The sequence below is a fragment of the Otolemur garnettii genome, unplaced genomic scaffold (genome assembly GCF_000181295.1).
Source record: "Otolemur garnettii isolate 467f Iridium unplaced genomic scaffold, OtoGar3 scaffold00027, whole genome shotgun sequence".
NCBI classification, from domain to species: domain Eukaryota; kingdom Metazoa; phylum Chordata; class Mammalia; order Primates; family Galagidae; genus Otolemur; species Otolemur garnettii.
The window spans coordinates 16,895,851-16,912,928 of NW_003852422.1; the positions used below are offsets into that span (position 1 = coordinate 16,895,851).

Below are 17,078 nucleotides of genomic sequence, written 5' to 3' on the forward strand. Positions count from 1 at the left end.
GGAACACGCTAACCCAACTGTGATGCTGGCACACGCTGCCTGTGTCATCATGCAGGGAGAATGAGGAGAAGAGGCAGATTCTTGAAATCATCAGATAAATTCATGCTAACCAGTGTCATTATGGCCATCACACACTTGGCTCTAGCGCTCTCCTCGCCAACAATACCCCTGAAGTTAGGAGACTCAGGGCCACTGTTTCTTCTACATGCTGGCCACAAAGCTGCTTGCCAATGCCCAAAGGCTGCCACACTGCTTACCACACCTGTGCGTCACAGGCTCCCCCACTCTCAAATGCCTGCTGGTCTTCACCTTCTCTTTCCTAGAAGAGGCTGAGGTTCCACCAACTTAACTGTTAATATCTTGCCTATAACTTCCTCTGCTTTTTTACACATCTTTTCTTAGAGAACTCATCTTGGCAGCGTGAACGGTATATCCTGCAACAATGTGTTGTAATGGATATGTGCACAGTGAAATCTATATATAGAGGCAATTGTCAATCTGCGCCGTAGTACAAAACACAAAAATGACCATACACGCTGAAACTGCGCAAAGCAATCTTAGTAATCAAAGGGAAAAACTACAATTGTTCTGTCACCTTTAAAATGTTTTTGTCAACACATTAAAAACTCTATTGCTGTCACTTATAAATGTATAGAGAAATGAAAAGATAGCAAAAGAGTGCACTGTCACTTGAAACACTGGAAATACTGAGAATTAACGGGATTCATTTCTTTGTAAAAAGCTTATCAAGAATAGTTTTCAAAGGGCTTGCCACCCTCTGGTCACATAACTAACAAAAGAAGTGTCTTGAGCCATAGGCGTCCGCCAAACAACAATGATGGCTGCAACCAAAAAATGGCCAGGCGCTGTGGCGGGCGCCTGTAGTCCCAGCTACTTGGGAGGCTGAGGCAGGAGACTCGCTTGAGCCCAGGAGTTGTAGGTTGCTGTCAGCGTGATGCCATGGCACTCTACCCAAGGGGATAGCTTGAGGCTCCGTCTCAAAAAAAAAAACAAACAAACAAAAAAAAGAAGTGTCTTTTCTATGCCTTGGTAAAAGGCGGACGTTTTTTATTACTGAGATAAAATTCATATAACATTAACTATTTTAAAGTGAACAATTCAGAGGCATTTAGTACATTTGTGCAGCCACCACCTCTATCTAATTCCAAACATTTTTCTCGTCCCAAAAGGAATCCCTGCACCCAGTAAGAGTAAGTCCTCATTCCCCTACCCTGCCCCCGTTGCTGGCAACCACCGATACGTGCTCTTCCTCTGTAGATCTACATATTCTAGAGAGTTCATATAAATGGACTCTTACATAACTTCTGGGACTCACTTCTTCCACCTAGCACGGTGCTTTTGAGGGTCATCTACACTGCAGCAAGCGTTCAGATTTGTTCCTTTTTAGGACTAATTTTCCATTAGTCTGGGTACACCATCACATAGCTTTCTAATCTATTCACCCATTTGTTCATCTATCCTCTCTGCCTAAGTGCTGATGGACATTTGGGTAATTTCTACCTCTCAGCTATTGTGAATAGCTGCTATGAGCCTTAAGTTTGGAAAAGCAGACGATTTACCCTTTACATTTTCTATTCTGGAAATAGCTCTGAGAGTTCCTTTAATGCAAGGTTTTGTTTTGCTGATGTCACTTCCTCTAGGATATCTTTATTCTTTTCTTCAAAACCATCTTCCTTGTTTACATAGATAAAGCTTCAGTATGGTCCCTGGGTCCCACAAGTCAGATATACTGCCCACATTCCCACAGTCAGCTGTTTCTTCTCTAACTCCTGGAAGGTTTTGGTTTCACTTCCAGCACCATCGCTTTTAGCTTCCTTGTTGAATTTTTGTTTCTGCTGGCCAATTTCCTCCCGGTCTGACATGTGCATAAGACGTTACACTGGTTCATCTCTGGCAGACAAGGAGGCCACATAACTACACACTTCGCTGCCTGTGTGAACTCAGGAATACGTGCAGTGATCGATCATCAAGAGACTTTGAAAAGAAGTCCTGTAAATCTGTCACCGATCCTAATGTGTGTGTGTTACTCACTCACGTGGTGATCTGTGGACTGAAACTCTAGCATCAAGTTTGGGGACTTCGCACAATTACTCAATTCAGTTAACACGCTGGGATAACTGAAATTTGAATCATACTGTTGGGGAACTGGGATTAAATCATGGAAACTGAAATTCACACCTAACTGTAGAAAGTGAAGACCATCTATGCATGTGGAAATGTAGTATTGAAATGTATACACCTATATACACAAAATATACAATTCAGTGCCATCACTGCTACACAGCGCAATACACAAGGGGCAGTCTCCTGCCCACCGCATTCAGTTCATTTTGGAAGCATCATCACTCAAGTGCTCAAGAGTGTACATAATACTAGACCACTGCCAAAAGGAGCCGGCACAGCCCTAGCTCAAGAAGAAGTATCGGCAACCTTTCTCATGCACTGTGATGTTAGAAACCAAACTTCAGCCTGTAGCTCAACTGGCTAGGTGCCAGCCACATACACCTAAGGTGGCAGGTTCAAATCCCCAGCCCGGACCCGCCAAACAACAATGACGGCTGCAACCAAAAAATAGCCGGGTGTTGTGGCGGGCGCCTGTGGTCCCAGCTACTTGGGAGGCGGAGGCAGGAGACTCGCTTGAGCCCAGGAGTTGGAGGTTGCTGTGAGCTGTAATGCCACAGCACTCTACCCAGGGGGACAGCTTGAGGCTCTGTCTCAAAAAAAAAAAAAAAAAAAAAGAAAGAAACCAAACTTCATCCATTACTGCTTCTCACATGATGGGAATATATTCAGGTGATGGAGGGGAAGAAAAGACACTAAATACCCAAACATATTCCAAAATGAATTACCAGAGCTTTAAAAAAAAAAGTCTAGGAAAACAAAAACAGAAAAAGATAAAATTAGGGTAGAAATTAAGTCACCATATTAAAATCAACCAAACAGCCAGGCACTGTGGCTCAGATTATAATCTTGGCACTCTGGGGGGCTGGGGCTGGAGGATCGCTTGAACCCATGATGTCAAGACCAGCCTGGACAAGAGCAAGACCCCACCTCTACTAAAAATAGAAAAAGTTAACCAGGCATGGTGGTGTGCACCTGTAGTCCCTGCTACTTGGGGAGCTGAGGCAACAGGATCACTTGAGCCCAGGAGTGTGAGGTTGCTGTAAGCTGGGCTGATGCCATGGCACTGTAGCCTAGACAACAGAGTGAGACTCTGTCTTAAAAAAAAGAAAAGAGAGAGAAGAAAAGAAAACCTAATCAACCAAGGAACACAATACATTAGTTCTTGCTGGTTTTAAAAATTCCTGGTAGCAACTATACTTAGTAGGAGTATTAACCCAGGTCCCTGTCATTGCCAAACTCAGATTCAGAAAGAGAAACTCCCCAGTAACCGAGCGAAGGTGGAAGAGTTGAGCCAAGCCCTGGCTAGTAGGTTTTCTGTGTCTCAAGATCTGAACAGCACGGCTGCCCCACATCCCCGCCTGTCCCAGTACAAATCCAAGTACAGTTCCTTGGAGCAGAGTGAGCAGTGCCGCCAGTTACTGAAACTGCAGAAATGTAAGCAGCTAGATTATGTGAACCACGCCAGAAGACTGGCTGAAGATGACTGGACAGGGATAGAGAGTGAAGACAAAGAGAAGAAAGATGATGAGGAAATGGACATTGACAGAGGCGAGAAGTTACCAAAACGCTGTGCTAACCAACTGATGCTCTCCGAGTGGTTAACTGATGTCCCTTCAGATCTGGGGCAGGAATGGCTTGTGGTCGTGTGCCCTGTTGAGAAAGAGCCCTTACTGTAGCATCCAGGGGCTCTATCAGTGCCTGCACCAAGAGTGGCTACTCTGTCAACAGGTTTTCCTCTCTTCTGCCAGGAGGCAACAGGCAAAACTCAACAACAGCAAAAGACTACACCGTTCTAGATTCCATTTACAGTGTGGTGAACCAGACCTACTAGGCTCTAGGTGTGATGTGCTGGCGGGGACACCCGTTTTATGACTGCCAGACTGATTTCCGATTCTACTAGATGCATTCAAAGTTACCAGAAGGACTAAGAGAGAAAACCAAACCCAACCCCTTTAAATTTGTGGGTCTAAAGAATTTCCCTTGTACCCCTGAAAGCCTGTGTAAGGTGCTTTGAATGGATTTCCCTTCTGAGGTAGATGAACTTCTCTTCTACTACAAGCAGACCCACTATCGCCCTGGAAGCACTCCCTCGGTGAGCTGGCTGCAACCCTCCATGGTGTCTGATGTCCTTGGTGTAGCTGTCAGCTGGCCCACTGACCACCAAGCCAGAATATGCTGGGCACCAACTCCAGCCAGAAGGAGGGCATGAAGGAGAAACTCACACACAAGGCTTCTGAGAATGGACACTGTGAGTTGGAGCACCTGTCTACCCCCAAGCTGAAGGGCCCTCCTCATAACCCAGACCATGCTGAGAGCTGCATGGAGAATTAAAAGAGGGAAGCCCCCTTAAGGAGTCCTGGATGGTACGTGGCCCAGAAGGAAGACTGGGGAGGAGGATGAGAGATGATTTCATTTTAGCGTGGACTTTTCGAAGCCACTCCAGCTAGAAATAGCTTATCTTCAATCTGAAATGCTGGCTCTAAGTGGGGTAGGCATTCCCAGATTGGGTGGCATTCATTGATTTGAGCAGCTCCTACCTTGGTAAGTGTATCCCACATCTACAATGTAAATATATATAATTCTTAAGGAAAAAAAAAAATTCCTGGTAGCCAGATCAAGATCAGGATTTTTTCTTAAGACAGTGTTACCTCTGTTGCCCAGGCTAGAATACAGTGGCATCATCATAGCTCAGTTACCTCAAATGATCATCCTGCCTCAGTCTTCAGAGTAGCTAGGACTATAGGTGCGCACCACCATGCCCAGCTAATTTATTTTTTGGGGGGGTAGGGAGAAACACGGTCACTCTACGTTGCCCAGACTGGTCTCAAACTTCTGCTTCTGGCTTCAAGCAACCCTGCTGTCTCGGCTAAAGTGCTAGGATTACATACAAGGCATGAGCCACCACACCGAGCCAACTTTAGGATCTTAATAAATGGGTTGCTAACCATTTGCTTCCATACTAATTTAAAATAATACCCCCATTCATCATGAATAATTCATCTGCTTTCCAAGAAGCATCCAACATGACAATTAAACAGAAAAAAACGTTCTCCATCCTGGCTTATTCCTTTCTCATGGTTTACAGCTGACAACTGCTATGAGGTAACAGACAAGAGCAGAGCCAACCATGCGAAGAGGCTTAAAAGGCATCTGCCCTACAATAAGAACGCATGGAATAGGGACGGGATTTCCATCTGCAAATACAGTTTTCCTTTTCATGTCGCCATTCTGAGATCTACTAAAGGGGGGATATGCAAAACGCTAACTGCCAGCGGAGGCTCCCAGACCCAGCGCAAATGAGCAATAGCTGCTTGTTACTCAAATGACACTCCACCCTGACTAAACCGACACATACGTATTGGAAACCTCAGCCCTCATTACCCAAAACAAAGAATGGGCTCTTTCCATGACCAGGCACTCCAGATACCAAATGCAAATTAACCCCACGGAACAAAAACCGTATTCAGAAGGCGCAGATTGCAAAAGCCTTGTTCTAAGTTCAGCCATTCACAGGCCCTGAGGAGGACATCACCCTCGGAGAAACACAGCTGGGCAGTGCTGAATATTCGAGAAGCAATGCTCCTTTTAAGCCTAGAAATGTTCACTTCCACTTATCCAAGTCTTCCTGTTTAGTATTTCTCCTTCTCCTGGTTGGCTCCATCTCAGACCAAAATTGAAACTTCCTCTAAAAGAATAAGATGTACATTTCCTGCTGACATTTTTTGAAGCCATCACTAAATTTCCTTCATTTCAATTTCTTTTTTGCCCCCTAAAAGGGGCTTCATAGTCTGACATCCATTTCCATTGATTCCTACACAAGCAAAGTAGGTATTTTCTTTTTCTTTCAAGTTTCACAGGGAGAGCAAGACCAAAAACAAACAAACAAAAAAGATAATATTTTTGGTATTAAGGCCTTTCCCACCTTCGGGGAGAAATGGCTTACGAAAGAGTTAAAATCTCTTGCACAGAAAGGCGACCTGGAATATTTCAGCCAAGCTGCAGCCCAGCCTATGTTCTCAATATGGGAAGGAAGGGTCCCCAAAGAATATTTTAATTCTACTCGTAACACTTGGGGTTAAGATAACAGGTTGACAAGAGAAGAGCAGATAGAGGTCAGGATATAGGAACTGCCCTCCAGAGCTGTTCAGGAAACAACAATTTATTACCTGGGGAAAATTTCTTAACCACCAATTATGAGACAGAGGCAGGTGACAGATAACGTTCATCACACTCATCGTTACTCTGGCCTCCAGAACTGGCTTCAGAAAACCAAAATCTAATATTATACACCTCAACTTTCAGACGGCAATTTCAGAATCAGCCACGGTGCTAAGGGGCCTAATGACTGAGAGTCCTCTATCACTGTGCAGCAGAAAAATGCCCTTCCCAGCTTCAGGAAGGCCTTCCAGCACCCACTTCCACTAACCGACAGCAGTAGGTGGGGCCTTGGCTCCTTAACTGAGCCTCAGAATCACCAGCCCAGCCAGCTTTCCTCTGTGTCCTGACTCCTGGGAAGCTCAGAGATAACATCTATCCCAGGAGTCCTTGAAATTCCATTTTTTATCTCTTCCTTTCTGATTCTATGATAATCATTTTCATTTTACTGGGCCTGAACTTTTCTTATAAGGTGTCTCAGATTATTTTGTAAAGCAGGAAGAATATAAATAAACCCACAGAAATGAAACATTACCTTTCCGGGGCTAGTTTTCCTTGAAGAGTTTTCCTGCCCCGCATTGTGTGCTACGGAAGGCATGGCCACTAAAGTAGTACCCGCCAGTCACTCACACACACTTCCTAAATCGCCAAACCAAAGGGCCATCCTTACACCCTGTAGAGTCAGCTTCTGTAACTCTTTCAATACACCAAATAAGCAATTAAACAGGCCTTCCGGTTACAATGTGGACTGCAACCCCCGATACTGTACAATGTGGAGGCTTTGTTTCATGCGCAAATTAAATTTCATTTTAACAAGTGATTGTCCTAAACTGGTCAGCAGATGACCTGAATGAAGCATCCCTATCCCAATCAAATAGAGAATAAACTAAAAGAAGAAAGCTTACGGCTGCCACACAATAGACATGCAACAAACATCATTCCTGTGCACGAGAAGCCAAGTCTGCTTAGTTTTCCATTCAAAAAGTTTAGTATTTATTACTAAGTAATGAACAAATGCTTTAGGCTAACTTATGCCAAATGCCAAGTTATACGCAAGATACTGGGCTAGGGGCTATGAGGAAACTAAACAAGAATAAGATAACACAGGTGCTGGTCTCTAGGAAGGCTGCTTCTGAGGCCCCGGGGTATAGCACAGTCAGAACAACTGTTACCTGGACTTTTAAAACAGGTACCAGAGATTCAAAGATAACTGTAATTTCAAATCTCTGCAACTAAGTTTATTTGACTCCACTATTTTGTGTGTCCCAATTTGTGGCTGGAAAAAAGACAGTCATCACAACTATAATACTAGGTGGCAAGGAGAATTTGTCATGGCAAGTTATATAATGATAGTTGAGAACATCCGCTTTATGGAATGGTATTGACCTTTACTGACAAACCCTATGAGATGGGTAGGGTGTCACTATCCTTCTTTAACAGGTCAGAAAACTGAGGCTCGGAGAGCTAAGTAATTTGATGTTTTCATACTGGCTCAGTACAGAGTGATGACTGTGTTTCACACCTTTGGACCTGGCATCCCTCTGTGTCTCCATAGGAATCTAAAATAAAGAAGAGCAACTCCCTTTGGGAGGCTCTGGAAATGAGTCAGGAAGTGTTAGAGTTTGGCCTAAGAGATGATGATGATCAGCAGCTAACACCTGCACAGCTCAGCAACACTGCAAAATTGGTGGTCACTACTCCTATTGTACAGGCGTGGAAACCAAGGCACAGACAGGTCACACAGCTGGAAAGCAGCAGAGCTAGGACTGGAACCAAGGCAGCTGGCCTTAGGAGCCATGCTCCTGACCACTCAGGACAATGCCTCTGTCTCCGCGGCACTCCAGGATCAGAGACCCGGAAGCTGAGTATGGTGAGATGATGACAGGAACTAAAAAAGAGGTGAGGGAACAGTGGAAGGGCCTCATTAGCCCGCAGAGGCCCACGAGTTTGAACCTCATCGGGCAAAGATTCTGAGGGCCACGGCCAGTGGGATCCTTCCCACCCCTGCAAGCTGGGATAGTGTCTGGGCGCAATAGTGTCTGACCCCCACAACTGTCACTTGGTGCTGGCCCTCTCGACAGATCTGGGACAAGGATCCCCTTTCAGTTCAGGTCCCAGGCTCCTCTGCTCAACCCTGATCTTAAGCAAATTCTCTTCTCCTCCCTTCCCATGTGGTTCTGCATCCTGCCAACTACCAGATTCCTCAGAAAGTTAATCTGACAATTTGCTGGACAATGCTGATACTTCCAAAGTCATCTTCTCAATCTCCCCCAGCATGCAGTTATATACACCGGGTTAGTACCTGGAACGACTCACCTCTTCCGGCTCCATCTGTACACCCAATTCCAATGGGTGTCTATTCAGCAGTTAATGGCCTTGGGCTCAATGACCTTTCAACTTTAGCTAAGGCCTCACCTACTCTCGGACTCACTCCAGGTAACATGCTAAGGAGTCCTGCTACTGTGCTACAAACAGCTGAGGATGCGACGTGGGGCTCTCACCTTTAGTTTGCCACGTCCTTTACCAATTTAAAAAAACAAAAAAAAACCTTTGCCTGGTGCTACATGAGTTCAAGGAGGCACAAGTTTGTTTTAGCTTTTCTGTTTACCCGTCCTGGGAATGGAATGCTTCTCCCACTTGGAAGGGCCCCTGCAGCCTGCTGGCCAACTGCAAACTGCAGCCTGGGCGAGGATTCAGAAGCAGACGCTTTCTTTGCTTTCTCCATGTTCTCAACAGCCCTTGGCACCAAGCTGGCACTCAAATATTATTCTGAACAGTAATTTACAACGGCTTCATTTCCTTCCCCTCAGAATAAAAAGCCACTGAGCTGGAGGGCTGTGTCCTAAGTCTGAGGAACAAAACAGTCCTAATGTATTCGCTTTCTTTTTTTTCTTAAGGAACAATTCCAAATGGTTTGCGTCTTGAGATGCCAAAGTTTGATTTGAAATTTTACGAAGCACTGACTTTAATGCTCTGAAGAACAGAACCTCAGATGGCTGATGAGAAATCTGCGGAGAATAAAAATCCTGAAGTTATTACTGACACCTGCCCTTCCTCCACATGTCAGTTCACCACAATAATGAAAGATTTTGCAAGGCTAAAAAGAAATCACACCCAGATACAATGCATTCTGTGATTTATGTACCTTCTTGACAGGTCAATTGTAAAGGAAAAATCCATTAGAGCAAGTGGAAGCACGGAACTGGTTTCTGAACATAGGTTTCTTGTTTTAAAGAAAACTCAAAATATAAAATCTAGACTCACACTAAAGCAGATAGTTTTAGATAGGATGACCACAGAATGACGTGTTACCATCAAAACACTCTGAAAAGGTGATTCAACAGCCAAAAATAATTCTCCCACGTTTTCAGAATCATGGCTTTTGGCTATAGAGTACCCTGCACGTATGAAAATAATATAAACGAAAAGAGCCACACACTAACATTAGCCTCTACCAAGGAGTTCATTAGAAAATACACTCATCCCAAGAGAAGCCCCCAAATAAAAACACTGGCATTCCCCAAACATTGGCATTCCCCAAACCCAAGGCCTGAAACTCTAGATCAGCAGTTCTCAACCTGTAGGTTGCGACCCACAGGAACTATATTAAAGGGCCACCGACATTAGAAAGATTGAGAACCACTGCTCTAGATCATAAGTCAAAGCTTTCTGGCAATATTTAAAGTATATGGGCACACCTGTTTTTTTAATGTTCAAAAATACTGGAAAGTGTTCATAATAAGAAAAACTCTGGTAATGATAACAGGGCACAGTCAGAGACGACGTTCACACCCACAAGATGTCGACAGATAACCCAGAGAGGTGGACACTGCATCTCTCCCTGAGCCCTGCCCCTCTGTCCTAGACCAGAGCCCTAGAGGCCCTAGAGGCCAAATCGAGCCCTAGAGGCCCTCAGCATTCCAGTCCCACCCACCTACTGTCCTGGGCTCCCTCTGACTGGAATTGGCTGCCCCCCATCTGTTCACCTTTCAAATTCCTTCCCACCCTCCCAGGCAGCAATAGCACGAGGGGAGAGACTGAGTGTGCCTGGAGGTAAGAGCCGCAGGGGAGGAGGTGAGAGGGCATTCCTTCCACAAATGCTGCACCCCTTCAGCCTTAAATATCATCTATGTCCTCTGAACCTTTCCAAAACAAGCAGCTGGCACCCAGGCCCGTGTTAAGAACTGGCTGAATAAATATGCCCCTCAATGGCCATGGGTGCTATGAGAAATAAAATAATGAGCTCTTAAACAACATCGTAACTTGTAAAACATCGAGCAAAATGAAGTCTAGGGGAATATACAGTCTAGGGAATGCACATACAATATAATGTGCCCCTGAAATTATGGGGACACACCTAAATCTAACCTGATAACACAGAGGTCAGAGAAGCACGAACAACATAAATGAAATGACCCTGACATTTGTTTTTAAACTCATAAGCCATGAACAGGGAAATAGATCCCTTCTTTTTCTTTTTTTATTTTTTTTAAAGTGGTTTTTCTTGGCACTCAAGCAAAAGGTAGAAGCCACAAAGCCATACAGCCCCCTGCTCAATTCTTATCTCTAACGTGAGACGTGTCTGCCTTCCTCACTGGAGCCCAGATGACAGTTTCCAAAGCCCTCAAGGTGCAGCCACCCCAGCCAGACTGGGCTCCAGCCATGAGATGCCTGGTGCTGGCACTCCATGTGGCAAAATATTGGTAGAGCGATCAATTCTGTAAGGGCGGAGTCCCCAGAGAAGGGGGAAGCTGGAGGGTAGAAGTGTGATCAAGGGTGAAAAGAAGCCCAGCAGAGCCAGGCACGGGGACGTGGCTATTCCAGGCAAAGGAAATGGCCAGAGTCTTGCCAGCATAATACTGCCAGGTCAAATGGGTGCAGCTATCCAGCAGGCCAGGATGGCCAGAAGTAAGGGTGCACGAGTCACCAGAGAATAACTTTGCAAGCTACACCTAGAAATCGGGCCTTTATTCTGCAGGAAGGGGAGAGTGACCCGTCCCAATCTGTGGGCAGTGTGAGAAATGACCAGAGAAAGAGTCAGACCTCGAGAAGCCTTGCCACAGTCCTCCCTCCTCAGCCACTGTCACAGGGGCGGTGACCACGTGCCCCTGTCTAGCATTTCATGGCATGAAGCAATCTTTTAAAAATGCTCCAATTTTATAATGGACGCTATAATTTCTCTAGTTTTAACCTATTCTAAATCTTATATCTTATTTTTCCTCCCCCCCAAAAAATTGATTCCTTCAGTGTGCTGAACAAAGTGTTTATTATGTTTAGAAAGCTGATGGAAGTTCTCCTCCTCCGGCAGAAATTGTGCAACATCTGACCTCTGCACTCTATCATCAGACAACACACGAGCATGTGCCAAAAGGGTGAATGCCCCCGACTGCACCCCACTCGCTATGAGAAAGTCTCTGAGTGCACGTCTCACCACGAACGCGGAGCAGATGCACAGGAGTGACCTGAGGGTGCCCAGCTTCACCCCCAGACCGGTAGTAGACTTTTTACCCCACCTGTAGACAAGTCTAGTCTGCTCTTCCTACAATTTCAAGAAAATCTTGCCAAAATGTTATATCAGCTGGCCTAAGGGACAAAGATAATCGTTGAAATGTTATTACAGAGCAGATATGATCAACTGGAAAGCGGAGTAAGAACGAGTGCTGAACACAACACTGTCTTATGCATTTCCTACCAAACATCCCCCTAAAATTCAAGATGCCTTTATAAATTAATACTTCTTGAAAAACTGTGTGACAAGCACCATGCTAAATGCCGTAAAATTTTACTTCTTTTTTTTTGGCTGGGGCCGGGTTTGAACCTGCTGCCTCTGGCATATGGGGCCGGCTCCCTACTCTTTGAGCCACAGGCGCCACCCTAATGCCGTAAAATTTTAAAATCACTATATTCAGCAAAACCCAGGCTCCCAAGAGCCCACACCCATCAACACCACTTCATTGCAATGTTCTTTTGTATATATAAGTGACACTCATTTTATAACCCCTGGCCATTTACCTTAAAAAAGAATCTCTCTATATATTGCTGAAATACCACTCAAGAGGGACTATATTGATCTCTTCCCTCTGGTACCAGTTAGAGAATTTTCTTTTTTAAATCCGTGAAATCTTAAATTTCACATAAATTGAAATTTTGGCCATCTGCACTACTATCGAAAACTATTGCTTTATGCATATTTTCTTGGGGGGAGGCAGAGTGTCATTTTGTCACTCTTTGTAGAGTACAGTGGCGTCATAGCTCACAGCAACCTCAGACTCCTGGGCTCAAGTGATTCTCCTGCCTCAGCCTCTCTAGTGGCTGGGATTACAGGTGCTTGCCACAACGCCAGGCTATTTTTCGAGGAAGGGTCTTGCTCTGGCTCAGGCTGGTCTCAAACACCTGAGCTCAGACAATCCACTTGCCTCGGCCTCCCAGAGTGCTGGAATTACATGAGCCACAGTGCCTGCCCTTGCTTTATGCCTTCAAATTAACTCAGAGATAGATCTTCTAGCTCAAGAATGTTCCCTTCTACTTGTCTTCTCCCATCCGTAGCAGCTGGTGTAGAGCTGTGCCAAGTGCCTTGTGGAGTCAGTGCATGAGTGACAATTCCTACTCATCTCCACGTACTCTAAGCAGTTTAGCATAAAACTTTCTGTGCCTCCCATACCAGAGTCTGATCAGGAATCCCGTCTACTGCTCTTTACCTGCCTGCTAAACACCTGTGATCTCTGCCACATCCATAGGATACCCCAGGCCTCCACACATGCCTTGGCATATGGTGCCCCACTGTCCCCACCCTCATCCCAAATTAAGAGCTGCTCAGCCATCTTCCTTGTATTATATACACAGAGACCTAACTCTAACGTCCCATCATCCATCTTCTGCGTAACATGGCCGAAAAAACAAGATGTTCAGTTGGCATGTGTACACTTTCACGCCAACCCCCTCCAGCTAGTGTAGAGATTAAAATAACTCAACATGAAAGGGGGACGCTGGTGGCGAGTCACAGGCCCTGCCCTGACTTCTACCCTGTGCCATTTCATCTTTGACTCACATCTGTGCTTGCCAGGCTTGGAGCTAATGCAAAGCTACAAAAAATACATTGTATCTGGCATGACAGAATCGTGAGTTGCAGAGATGACACTTAATGGATGAGGGGGGACATCCCAAATTCAGAGCTGGAAAGCAAGAGCCTGGAGGGTAGTGGGGAAGCAACACACTCCCTGAGGGGTGAGGGGCTGGAATCTTCTAAAAGCCTGAAACCAGTCCACAGTTGCTTGTGACTGCCAAAGGAGCTGTTATGGTCTCGGGCAACTATGATGTGTGTATTAACATGAGGACAAAATCTCCTGCCATCGCTGGTTAGCAGAACACAGCACAGCAGCAAAGAAGGCAGATTCTGGAGGACCCCCACTTGGACGAAAACCCTGGTTCTTCCTGGTAACTAGCTGCATGGATACTGGCAAGTTACATAAGCTCTTTGCGACCCAAATGCCTCATTTGTAAGAAGAGGCTAAAGTGGATACTTACCCTCTAGGCTACAGTGAAGATGAAACAAGCATGTCCATATAAATCCTGGAGCAACAGTGCCCGGCACACAGGAAGCGCTCAGTACAAAGCAGGCATCAGCAGGTCACCATCCCGCAAGCAGCCAGCGTGCACTGGGCACCAACCACATGCCAGGCCCCGCCAGCAAGGTGCACATGGTATCCCATCTCATTTCACCTTCATTTTACTCATGACGAAATGAGAGTCCAAGAAGATTCAATATTTGCCCAAGGACAGAGAAATGCAAATCAATGCAAAATCTGAAAGACTCCAAAGCCTGAGCTCTGTCCACCTGCTGTACTGGAAGGCTCTGGAACCTCCTCTCATTTTACCAAATTCTGGCCACCGCTCTTTAAGAAAATAAAGACCTTCTGGTACCTACGGAGGAAAGAGCAGGGGGTATGGGAAATGGCAGCAGAGGGTGGGGAGAGATGCTGTCCTGGGCACATGGGTTCAACCCAGCTCTTTTTCAGCATGGATGGTAAAAGATAGATCAGTGTGTCAATGTATGGAAGAACCTTTCCATCCACATTACTATCACAAGGGTAAAATGAGGTGCTTCAGGAAGCACGGAGTTCCAGGACATCAGGGACAACCAAACATCAGCCAGATGAGAACTTAGGAAGAGATGACCCACTTAGGGGCTGGGTGCCGTGGCTCAGGCCTGTAATCCCAGCACTCTGGGAGGACGAGGCAAGTGGATCGTCTGAGCTCAGGAGTCCAAGACCAGCCTGAGCAAGAGTTCTTCTAGGTCTCTAAAAACAGCCTGGCATTGTGGCAGGCACCCACAGTCCCAGCACCAGGAAGTCTGAGGCAAGAGAATTGCTCTGAGCCCAAGAATTTGAGGTTGCCATGAGTTAGGACGCCACCAGACAAAATAAGACTCTCGAGAGATAACCTGCTTGGATGCTGGACTCAAAGACCTTCAGCCTCTCACCTAAGCTAGGAGTCTATTACTAGATGGTTTTAAAAGGGCAAACCTTTATGAAAAAACTCCTACTGAAAGAACAAGCCACAAAGTCTTAAGTTGAAAATGCAAACAAATAAATCATGAGTGTTATCTGGATAATATCAATGTGGTGGGAAAGTGTAATTCACAGGAAAAAATGGAAGGAATCAACAAAAACTCGGGTGTGCATCTGCCACAGACAACATGGAGGTCTCGCCACTGTTTTTAATAGATCCCCTGAACCAGTGACAAGCCCCTGTAGGGTCCCCGCTTCCAATCCCATTATTAATCTACACTTACACTAAAACCACCTACACAGTTTCAGCGAATCTCCCCAAGAGCAATAACCAACCAGGTACAAACATCACCAAAAGGAGAAAGAACAAAAGGAGATGGCCAGAGGACACCCCAGGAACTGAGGCATGAACACAAAGTTGCAGGGTCACCTCCAAAAGGCAAGCAACTCCTTGTTATGGGCTAAATTGTGTCCTAGCCCCCAAACTCACGCACTAAAGTCCTAACCCCCAGGATCTCAGGACCTAGCCCTCGGAGAGGGGGGTCTTTAAAGAGATAATCAGGTTAGCATGAAGTCATTAGAAGGGGCCCTAATCCCGGCTGACCGGTATCCTTACAGGAGGAAATCTGGACTCGGACACCTACAGAACAATGACCATATGCAAACACGGGGAGGAGGAAGGCCTCAGAATAAACTCAACATCCTAATCTCCAGCTTCTGGCCCCTGTGAGGGCGTAATGCCTGTGGGTTAGACCACCAGTCTGTAGTACTTAGCAAGGCAGCCCAAGCTGGCTTATCATTTATTTATACTGATTTGCGGAGGATGGAGAGAGAACAGTTCTCTAAACATTTGTAAAATGAACATTGAATAATAAAACAATGTCCCCAACTACATTTACACAAAAATGCAATAACTGAGTTCATACGATTCTTTCAGTAGCATCTATGGACACAAGCAGGAGGCATATGCATAATACTACACTTCAACCCCGTAAGACCTATTCTATGAGAGACTTTGCATTAGAAGCCAAATGGTAACACAAAATAGTGATTCCAATTCAACTGAAGAATAGATACTAGATGGACTGCTTATCTTTCAGTCAAGATTCTCTGTTAAGTTTTACAACACAGTGGTATGCCACAATCAGTTCCGAGGTCTATCACTAAATTTCATACAAATTCTTATCAAACCTCCACTGCAGTCCCAATTCTTGCCTTCTGGACTCACAGTCCTTATGTAGTCACCTCTCACATTGAGTTATGCTGCCAAGTAACCTATAGTCATGATACGGCAGAAATGACAGAGTGTGACTTCTGAGATTAGGTGACAAAAACCATTGCAGTTTTCACCGGCCTCTTGAGTCAGGAGTTCCAAGGGAAGCTAGCTGCCACGTAGAGAAGTTATTCAAGAAGCCCTAAGGAGAGGTCCACCAGGCAAAAAACTGAGACTTCCTGCCAACAAGGCACTGATCTACCAGGCACGGGAGTGAGGCCACTTGGAAGCAGGTGCTCCGGCCCCACTCAGGCCCTCTGATGACAGCACTCCCAGCAAACATAATGACGGCAGCCCCATGAGAGAGAGAGAGACCCGGAGCCACACTCACCCTGCTGGGCCACTCTAGGATCCCTGACTCACAGAACCTGCATGAGACAATAAATGTTCACTGTTTGAAGCCACCGAGCTTTGGGGCAATGTGAACTATAGCAACATAGCACTAAAACTGAAACAGAGTTTCGTAACTGGAATTGGAGTGCCACTATAAACAAATGCATGAAAAACCTAGAATACGTGAGTGGTTTTGGAACCTCACAGTGGGCAGAAGCTGGAAGGACTTGAAGAGTTGTTAGCAAAACCCTGATGAGCCCAGGCCATGCCTAGCAGAACACTGCTGTCCTTTCAGGAGAGTGTGACTGATGGTGGGAGAGAGGAAAAGGCTTACCGTTTTAAAACGCTAAATTTTGAGGTTATTTGTGGCATAACATTAGGTAACTGAATATATTGATAATATACTCTTCCCCCAAAATAGAGTAGAGATTTAAGATTATCCCCCCAATTCCCTTGGATTCAAACAATGTTTTGATTAGAACAGACTAAAGCTAAGTCAAGTAAGCCAACTTACTGCCCTGGTTATACTTAAGATTAAAAACAAACAGCTAGGCTCGGCACCTATAGCTCAACCAGCTAAGGCGCCAGCCCCGTACACCTAAGGTGGCGGGTTCGAATCCCCAGCCTGGACCTGCCAAACAACAATGACGGCTGCAACCAAAAAA

The 17,078-nt window shown here is 45.5% G+C and overlaps 1 protein-coding gene and 1 pseudogene across 1 annotated transcript in view; one reads left to right on the forward strand and one right to left on the reverse strand.

Moving 5' to 3' along the window:
- Positions 1–17,078, reverse strand: part of NEDD4L (neural precursor cell expressed, developmentally down-regulated 4-like, E3 ubiquitin protein ligase) — a 339,833-nt gene that overhangs the window by 284,542 nt on the left and 38,213 nt on the right. The gene's annotated exons all lie outside the window — the stretch shown is intronic.
- Positions 3,369–4,476, forward strand: LOC100953134 (annotated as a pseudogene).